The 10,011-nt window shown below is 44.4% G+C and overlaps 1 long non-coding RNA gene across 1 annotated transcript; it reads right to left on the bottom strand.

Moving 5' to 3' along the window:
* Positions 1-6,139: 6,139 nt before the first annotated feature.
* Positions 6,140-8,558, bottom strand: LOC139028161 (uncharacterized). Its single transcript, XR_011480359.1, has 4 exons — positions 8,117-8,558; positions 7,905-7,991; positions 7,607-7,651; positions 6,140-6,891 (listed from the first exon to the last, which is right to left on the bottom strand). It is a non-coding gene; the product is annotated as an uncharacterized lncRNA (long non-coding RNA).
* Between the last annotated feature and the right edge of the window lie 1,453 nt (positions 8,559-10,011).

The raw sequence follows: 10,011 nt of genomic DNA, 5'->3' as shown, positions 1-10,011 counted from the left end.
AATTGGATACCACGAAATTGGGGAGAAAAGAGGGTAAAATTCACAAAAAAATTWAATTAAAATACATTTAAAAAAAGCTGCAATGAAGTCTAACAAACCAGCTCCCACAATCTTCTTACTATAAATGTATTTCAGCCAGTCATCAGTCATCTGTGTCAGTACCAAGTATGTTGAGTGCCCTTCCCTATAAGCATGCTGAAAGTCTGTTGTAAATTTCTTTTTGCTGTAAAATAACATTGATCAAACACATTTAAAAAAAAATGTACAGGCTGATTGGTCGGCTGTTTGAACCATTAAAGGGTGCTATTCTTGGGTAGCAGAAGGACCTTTGCCTCCCTCCTTGTCTGAGGGCACACACAGTCTTCTAGGCTTAAATTGAAGATGTGGCACACAGGAGTCACAATGTATTACGCTACCATCCTCAGAAATTTACCATCCAGGTTGTCGGTACGAAGTCCTTATAGATAGCCACAATTTCTTCACCTCTTCCACACCCACTTTGTGGAACTCAAACTACAGTGCTTGTCTTTCATTACTTGGCCCATTATGAATGAATATGAAGGCTCAGCATTTGTTGTTTGCATGTCATACCTAAGTTTGCTAATCTTGTCAACGAAAAAGTTATTAAAGTGTCTGGCAATATCAACGGGTTTTGTTATGTACTGCCTCAGTGGAGGATGGAGCCATGGTAGCTTTCTTTGCCTAGAATTTCATTTAAAGTGCTCCAGAGCTTTTTACTATCATTCTTTATGGAATTTATCTTTGTTCCATAGTATAGTTTTCTTCTGCTCTTCGTTTAGTTACGTTATTTCTCAATTTACTGTATGTTTGCCAGTCTGCTGTGTTGTCACACTTATTTGCTATTCCCTTTGCCTCGTCCCTCTCAGCAATACAGTTGTTCAATTCCTCATCTATCCATGGGGATTTGACGGTTCTAACAGTCAGTTTCTTATGGGTGCACGCCTATCAGTAACCGGAAAGAAGCAGTTTCATAAAAGCTTCAAGTGCAGCGTCCAGATGTTCCTCATTACACACATCATTTTTCACATGTTGCTGTGTGATGTACTGATTTGTCTCTTCACCATCTGCAGTGTGACCGTAAAAGCAGCAGGGGTTGAGAGAGACAGGGTGGCGGGGGGCTTCCGGTGGCGGTGGTGGTGGTGGTGAGGGTAATTGTACTGTCCGTGTGTGTATGTGGGTAATTGAACTGTCCATGTCTGTCTGTGTGTGTGTGTGTGTGTGTGTGTGTGTGTGTGCGGTTGTGTTGTTGGCGTGTTAATTGTGGTGTATTGGTCGCAGTGGGAGTTCGTGCGTGTGGTGTGTGTGTGTGTGTGTGTGTGTGTGTGTGTGTGTGTGTGTGTGTGTGTGTGTGTGTGTGTGTGTGTGTAATTGATCAGTGATGTGTTTTGTGAAGGCCAGCCTGCAGATGAAGCCTCTGAATAAACAGACAGACCCAGCTGCTGCCTCTCTCACACAGGGCTCCCGAGTGGCAGAGCGTCTATGGCACTGGATCTTAGTGCTTTAGGCGTCATTACAAGACACCCTGGTTTGATTCCAGGCTGTATCACAACCGGCCGTGACTGGGAGTCCCATAGGGCAGAGGCGCACATTGGCCAAGCGTCGTCCGGTTTGGCCGGTGTCAGGCGTCATTGTAAATAAGAGCTTCTTCCTAACTGACTTGCCTCGTTAAATAAAGGTTAATAAAATACACACACAGGGTGGTCCTGTGTGGAGCGTTATTTTAAGGGTACGGAGCTCAGCTTGGCTGACACATTTGTATAAGGGGACTGAACACACAGACAGATAGGGGCCTATGTAACCGATGTGAAAAATGGCTAGCTAGTTAGCGGTGATGCGCGCTAATAGCGTTTCAATCGGTGACGTCACTCCTTTTGAGACCTTGAAGTAGTGTTCCCTTGCTCTGCAAGGACCGCGGCTTTTGTGGGAGCGATGCGGTAACGATGCTTCGTGGGTACTCGTTGTTGATGTGTGCAGAGGGTCCCTGGTTCGCGCCCGGGTCGAGGCGAGGGGACGGACTAAAGTTATACTGTTACACGTACACACGCACACACACAAACACATCCTGTCACATTCATGCAAAACTTCTAAATGTACACATATTCTTACAATTAGGCAGGAGAGAAAGAGTGAGAGAGAGAGAAAGATACTTTTTTATTGTTTATTATCTATTTCACTTGCTGTGGCAATGTAAACATACAGTTGAAGTCGGAAGTTTACATACACCTTAGCCAAGTACTTTTAAACTAAAAATTCCCTGTTTTAGGTCAGTTAGGATCACCACTTTATTTTATTTTACCCACAAACACAGGTGGGAAAAAGGCTGCCTAAGTATGATTCCCAATCAGAGACAACGATAGACAGCTGCCTCTGATTGAGAACCATACCCGGCCAACAAAGAAACAGACAGCATAGAATGCCCACCCCAAATCACACCCTGACCTAACCAAATAGAGAAATAAAAAGGCTCTCTAAGGTCAGGGCGTGACAGTACCCCCCCAAAGGTGCAGACTCCGGCCGCAAAACCTGACTCTATAGGGGAGGGTCCGGGTGGGCATCTATCCTCGGTGGCGGCTCTGGTTCGGGACGTAGCCCCCGCTCCGCACGCTGATCCCTCCGCTTCTGTGGACCCAGACCATGGATCGTCGCCGGAGACTCCGGACCGTAGATCGTCGCCGGAGGTACCGGACCGTGGATCGTCGCCAGAGGCTCTGGACTGCGGATCGCCGCTGGAGGCTCAGGACTGCGGACCGTCGCTGGAGGTTCCGGACTGGGGACCGTCGCTGGAGGCTCCGGACTGGGGACCGTCGCTGCAGGTTCCGGACTGGGGACCGTCGCTGGATGCTCCGGACAGGGGACCGTCGTTGGAGGCTCCGGACCGGAGACCGTCGCTGCAGGCTCCGTGCCATGGATCGTCGCTACAGGCTCCGGCCCATGGATCGTCTCTGGAGGCTTCGTGCCATGGATCATCATTACAGGCTCCGGGCCATGGATCATCACTGGAGGTTTCATGCCCTGGATTATCACTGGAGGCTTCGGACCAGGGATCATCACTGGAGGCTTCGTAAGTGGAGCCGGAACAGATCTCATCGGACTGAGGAGACGTACTGGAGGCCTGGTGCGTGGAGCAGGCACCGGATACACTGGGCCGTGGAGGCGCACTGGAGGTCTCGAGCATAGAGCTGGCACAACCCGTCCTGGCTGGATGCCCACTTCCGCCCGGCAAATGCAGGGCGCTGGCACAGAGCGCACCGGCCTGTGAATGCTCACTGGAGACACAGTGCGCATCACCGCATAACACGGTGCCTGACCGGTCACATGCTCCCCACGGTAATCATGGGGAGTTGGCTCAGGTCTAAACCCTGACTCCGCCAATCTCCCTGTGTMCCCCCTCCCCCCAAAAATTGAGAGCTGCCTCTCAGGCTTCCGTGACCGGGTCTTGTCCCCTGCCACAATCTCCTCCCCGGTCCAGCTCGTCCTCCAAGTTGGCGCACGCTGCTTGGTCTTCTTGTGGTGGGTAATTCTGTCACGATCCCTGTCTTCAAACTCCCTGTCATAGATGAGCCAAGGCGCAGCGTACTTAGAATTCCACATCTTTAATAAAGTGAAACCTTCACAAAAAAAACAGGTAAACAGAAACCGAACGTGACGCAACCGTGGCGCACACAAACACACACAGAAAATAATAATTACCCACAAACACAGGTGGGAAAAAGGCTGCCTAAGTATGATTCCCAATCAGAGACAACGATAGACAGCTGCCTCCGATTGGGAACCATACCCGGCCAACAAAGAAACAGACAACATAGAATGCCCACCCAAATCACACCCTGACCTAACCAAATAAAGAAATAAAAAGGCTCTCTAAGGTCAGCGTGTGACAGGGTCAGAAGTTTACATACACTCAATTAGTATATGTTAGCATTGCCTTTAAATTGTTTAACTTGGGTCAAATGTTTCAGGTAGCCTTCCACAAGCTTCCTTGCTCGCACACGCCTTTTCAGTTCTGCCCACAAATGTTCTATAAGATTGAGGTCAGGGCTTTGTGATGGCCACTCCAATACCTTGACTTTGTTGTCCTTAAGCCATTTTTCCACAACTTTGGAAGTATTCTTGGGGTCATTGTCCATTTGGAAGACCCATTTGCGACCCAGCTTTAACTTCCTGACTGATGTCTTGAGATGTTGCTTCAATATATCCACATAATTTTCCTTTCTCATGATGCCATCTATTTTGTGAAGTGCACCAGTCCCTCCTGCAGCAAAGCACTCCCACAACATGATGCTGCCACACCCGTGCTTCACGGTTGGGATGGTATTCTTCGGCTTGCAAGCATCCCCTGTCACATCTGCTCCTGCTACGCCCTCTGGTGTTCATTGGTGTCTTCTTGACCTGCAGTTACTCCCCCTGTACACTCGCTCTCCCTCTCCCTCTCTGTGTGATTGTGTGGTTGGAGACAGGTGTGGTTGGAGACAGGTGTGCTGGAGTCAGAGCAGATCCCTACCAGCTGCAACTCGTTCCATAATCAAGACCTCTACAAATACTCAGTCCTGCCACTTCCACTCAGCCAGATCATAATCTCTACTCAGTCAGTCCATGATTCTAGCCATTTATGATTACGTAAGCTCCTGTTACTCTGCTGCACCTGTTTCCCTGCTTGACACCGTTTATCCTCTCATTGCAGTTACCGCTCTGGCTCTGGCTCCTGTCTCCTGTTCCACATCTCACCACCCAACTACCTTGCTCTGGATTTTACTCACCACCACTACCTTGGATTCCCCTCAGGACCTGTTTACCCTGTTCTACTCAGCCAACTCCAACCTCAGTCTCCACATCTGGTTTTTCTGCAACTCATCCGAGCTTCGCCGGATCTGCACTCCATATCTCTGTGTAACAATAAATATTTTGGTTAATTCATCCCTGTTTCCTCATCTGAGTCTGATCTTGGGTTCCCCTGTATCGCTCCGCTTAACATCCCCCTTTTTCCTCCAATAATAACGATGGTCATTATGGCCAAACAGTTCTATTTGCGTTTCATCAAACCAGAGGACATTTCTCCAAAAAGTACAATCTTTGTCCCCATGTGCAGTTGCAAACTGTAGTCTGTTTTTTTTGTGGCGGTTTTGGAGCAGTGGCTTCTTCCTTGCTGAGCGGCCTTTCAGGTTATGTCGATATAGGACTCGTTTTACTGTTTCCTCCAGCATCTGGTCCTTTGCTGTTGACTAAAAAAATAATCTAATGGTGACACCCCCGTTGCTCATTTACAAAAGGCACAAAGAAAAACAAGAAACTGAATAAGACATGAGAAATCATGAGAGAACATGTAGAAATCATGAGAAACCATGAGAAACCCATGAGAAAGTACGTTCATCTCTAGGAGACAGAACGCGTCTCCTTCCTGAGCGGTATGACGGCTGCGTGGTCCCATGGTGTTTATACTTATACTTGTACTATTGTTTATACAGATGAACGTGCTACCTTCAGGCATTTGGAAATTGCTCCCCAAGTATGAACCAGACTTGTGGAGGTCTACAATTTTTTTCTGAGGTCTTGGCTGATTTCTTTTGATGTTCCCATGATGCCAAGCAAAGAGGCACTGAGTTTGAAGGTAGGCCTTGAAATAGATCCACAGGTACACCTCCAATTGACTCAAATTATGTCAATTAGCCTATCAGAAGCTTCTAAAGCCATGACATAATTTTCTGGAATTCTACAAGCTGTTTAAAGGCACAGTCAACTTAGTGTATGTAAACTTCTGACCCACTGGAATTGTGATACAGTGAAATAATCTCTCTGTAAACAATTGTTGGAAAAATTACTTGTGTCATGCACAAAGTAGATGTCCTAACCGACTTGCCGAAACTATAGTTTGTTAATTAACAAGAAATTTGTGGTGTGGTTGAAAAACGAGATTTAATGACTCCAACCTAAGTGTATGTAAACTTCCGACTTCAACTGTATAGAGAGAGATGCCCTTGTTGTTTTGACCGGGCCCATATATAGGGCATAGGGTTCCATTTGGGACTCGAGCATAGCCGTTCTCTCTATAGACTAACTCACTACATCTACATCCGGAAGAACAGAAATACGTTTAATGGAGTTTTGAACAAGATATTATCAACTAACTCTATTTTTACTCTCTTTAGCCTAAACTTCCTCGAATGGAATAAAAAAATTGCAATTTTAATCAGACCTCAATGTTTTCTTAAGTCTGTGTTTAGACAGGCAGACCAAATATATCCGATGTGAAAAGATCTAATGTGATTGGTCAAAAGACCAATTAGTGAAAAATAATAATTGGGCAGTCTGTCTAAACGCAAAGTTCTCAATCTCTCCCTTCACAAAGCGCAAATTCCAACAGATCTCCTTGCTAAATGTGTTCATGGGAGCGGAAAAAAGAAGACAAGAAATTCAAATGAAGTTTGACATTAATAAAGATGGTGACTGATATTCTTAAAGAGAGAGCGAGACAGGCTCCAAAACAACTGTTCCTGATTAGACCAACAATACAAGCCAATGGGCTTATTTTTTGAGCTAGGCTCAGCTAGCTCCAATCATTCTCTCAATGTCCTCTAATACAATACCTCTAATACATATGAACGTCAGCAGCAACTGTCATCTCTGGAATGAGATTCTGACTAATGTGGTGCATTGAGGCAGAACCAACCGCACATGTGATGTTTATATGCTGCATTAAAACAATCTGTGTGTGTGTGCGTGTGTTTCCAAGCAGGGGCTATAAGAAGCAAAGGCAAAGCCCAAGCCTTTTAAGTAACATGCCTGTTAATGTACATGCATGTAACATGCTGGGGTAGAGGAGGAATGTAACCTGTTAATGTACAGTAACATGCTGGGGTAGAGGAGGAATGTAACCTGTTAATGTACAGTAACATTACTGGTAGAGAGGACATAAACCTTTAATCGACAGTAACATGCTGCGGTAGAGAGACATAAAGTAAGCCTGTTTAATGTACATGAACATGCTGGGTAGGGAGGATAGTAACCTGTAATGTACAGTAACATCTGGGGTAGAGGAGGACATGTAACCTGTTAATGTACAGTAACATACTGGGTAGAGGAGGATATACCTGTTAATGTACAGTAATCTGGGTATGAGGAGACTATAACCTGTTAATGTACATAACATGCTGGGGTAGAGGAGGACTATAACCTGTTAAGTACAGTAACATACTGGGTAAGGAGGACTATACTGTTAATTACAGTAACATCTGGGTAGAGGAGGACTATAACTGAATGTACAGTAACATACTGGGGTAAGGAGATATAACCTGTTAATGTACAGTAACATGCTGGGTAGAGGAGGATATTAACCTGTTAATGTACAGTAACATCTGGGGTAGAAGGATATCTAACCTGTTAATGTACAGTAACATACTGGGGTAGAGGAGGAGATATAACCTGTTAATGTGTACAGTAACATGCGGGTAGAGGAGGATATAACCTTTTTAATGTACAGTAACATGCTGGGGTAGAGGAGGATATAAACTGTTAATGTACAGTAAATACCTGGGTAGAGGAATATAACTGTTAATGTACAGTAACATACTGGGGTAGAGAGGAATATAACCTGTTAATGTACAGTAACATGCTGGGGTAGAGGAGGAATATAAACCTGTTAATGTACAGTAACATCTGGGGTAAGGAGGACTATAACCTGTAATGTACAGTAACATGCTGGGGTAGAAGAGAATATAACCTGTTATGTACAGTAACAGCTGGTTAGAGAGGGAATATAACCTGTTAATGTACAGTAACATACTGGGGTAGAGAGGATATTAACTGTTAATGTACAGTAACATCTGGGTAGAGGAGGAATATAACTGTTTAATGTACAGTAACATACTGGGTAGAGAGAGGACTATAACCTGTTAATGACAGTAACAATGCTGGGTAGAGGAGGAATATAACCTGTTAATGTACAGTAACATGCTGGGGTAGAGGAGGAATATAACCTGTTAATGACAGTAACATACTTGGGTAGAGAGGACTATAACTGTTAATGTACAGTAACATGCTGGGGTAAGGAGGATATAACCTGTTAATGTCAGTAACATGCTGGGGTAGAGGAGAATATAACCTGTTAATGTACAGTAACATACTGGGGTAGAGGAGGACTATAACCTGTTAATGTACAGTAACATGCTGGGGTAGAGGAGGAATATAATGATGGAGGGAGTTTCTTGGCGCCTGCGGCATGCTGAGGTGGAAGTGCTGAGGTTTATTATTATTGCCCTGGCTATGTCCCAAATGGCACCCTATTCTCTTTATAGTGCGCCTTAGGACTCTGGTCAAAAGTAGTGCACTGTATAGGGAATAGGGTGACATTTGGGATACAACCCCAATCTACCTTGGCAGCCTCAGTAAGCCTGCAGAGAGTGTAAATCAGACACAAGACATCTCCTTGCTAAATGTGTTCATGGGAGCGGAATCAAGGAGATAAGACATTCGAATGCAGTTCGACATTAAAGAAGATGGTGACTGGGATTTTTAAAGAGAGAGAGAGAGAGAAGTCACACTCCAAAACATCTACAGCTCAGAGAGGGAATCCACTCACACTGTAGGCAGAGTAAAGACAACATAATGCATTATTACTATTTAAATAAAATATTAATCAGTTATAAATCAATAATGTTTGTCTCAGTGGATGGAATAACAATTTCATTAACTGTCTTAATTATATTATAGGCTATTCCTAAGGCACAAATGATCAATTAAAACAATACGGAAAGGGTAATCATTAGCATCATAATTATTCTCTGCCCATCATGGATATTGCTCACATAAATAATATCACTAGCAACAAGAGGCTCCCTGTTTCACTGTTCCTCCATGTATCATGCCTGTCTCAGAATGTAATTCTAATAGAATGTTGTACAAGTATAATAATAGCATGTTGTGCTGTTCAACAGCACGTGTTCTAGTGTTCCACTATTCTAGTGTTCTAGTGTTTCAGTTTTCCAGTGTTCCAGTGTACTAGTGTGTTCTAGTGTTCCAGTATATTTCAGCTGCATGTTCAACTCTCTGCATGTTCAACCAGGTGTGTGAACGCATCCATCTGTGTGTGCGTTCAGTCCCCTTGTGCAAATGTATCAGCCAGGCTGAACTGTATCAGCCAGGCTGGTGTGTGTGCGTGTGCGTGTGCGTGTGCGTGTGCGTGTGCGTGCGTGCGTGCGTGTGTGTGTGTATGTGTGTGTGTGTCACATGATGATCCACCTGTCCATTCTAGTCAGATAACCTGTGATTTTCTATTTTAACTACTGGGAGGTGCAGAATGTTACCAGACCCAGTGTAGTTTGTCTTGTTAATGAGAAGAGAAGTACATCAACCCAACTATCCTTGAGTTAGTCCATGGCTATTATGGCTTCATGCTTTCAAGGATACTTAATTGTTTCCCCACCTATCTACTCAATTGATAATATAGAGAAAATGTTTTTCTTCACAGGCTGGCATCTGACAATGTGTGAACTGATACCAGGCAGTTTACAACTGTAATGAGTTGGTGGTTGGACACCGGCGTGGTGATACTGATGGTATGTTGGGACTGACAGTCTGTTTACATAGCAGGTTAGTAGAATTAACATAGCAGGTTAGTAGAATTAACACAGCAGGTTAGTAGAATTAACACAGCAGGTTAGTAGAATTAACACAGCAGGTTAGTAGAATTAACACAGCAGGTGAGCAAATCCAACACAACACACACACTGAGTACCATTCTTCATATTTTCAAGCATGGTGGTGGCTGCATCATGTTATGGGTATGCTTGTCAACGGCAAGGACTAGGGTGTTTTTTTAGGATGAAAAGGTGATTCTAGCATGTAATGACTCAGGGGTTTTGAATACTTAAGTAAATGAGATATTTCTGCATTTCATTTTCAGTACATTTCTAAAATCATGTTTTCACTTTGTCATTATGGGTATTGTGTGTAGATCGGTGATGAGAAATGTGATGGAAATCGGTGATGGAAATGTCT

Source organism: Salvelinus sp. IW2-2015, linkage group LG8, assembly GCF_002910315.2.
Source record: "Salvelinus sp. IW2-2015 linkage group LG8, ASM291031v2, whole genome shotgun sequence".
Taxonomy (NCBI): domain Eukaryota; kingdom Metazoa; phylum Chordata; class Actinopteri; order Salmoniformes; family Salmonidae; genus Salvelinus; species Salvelinus sp. IW2-2015.
This window is presented reverse-complemented; position numbering and strand designations above follow the sequence as displayed.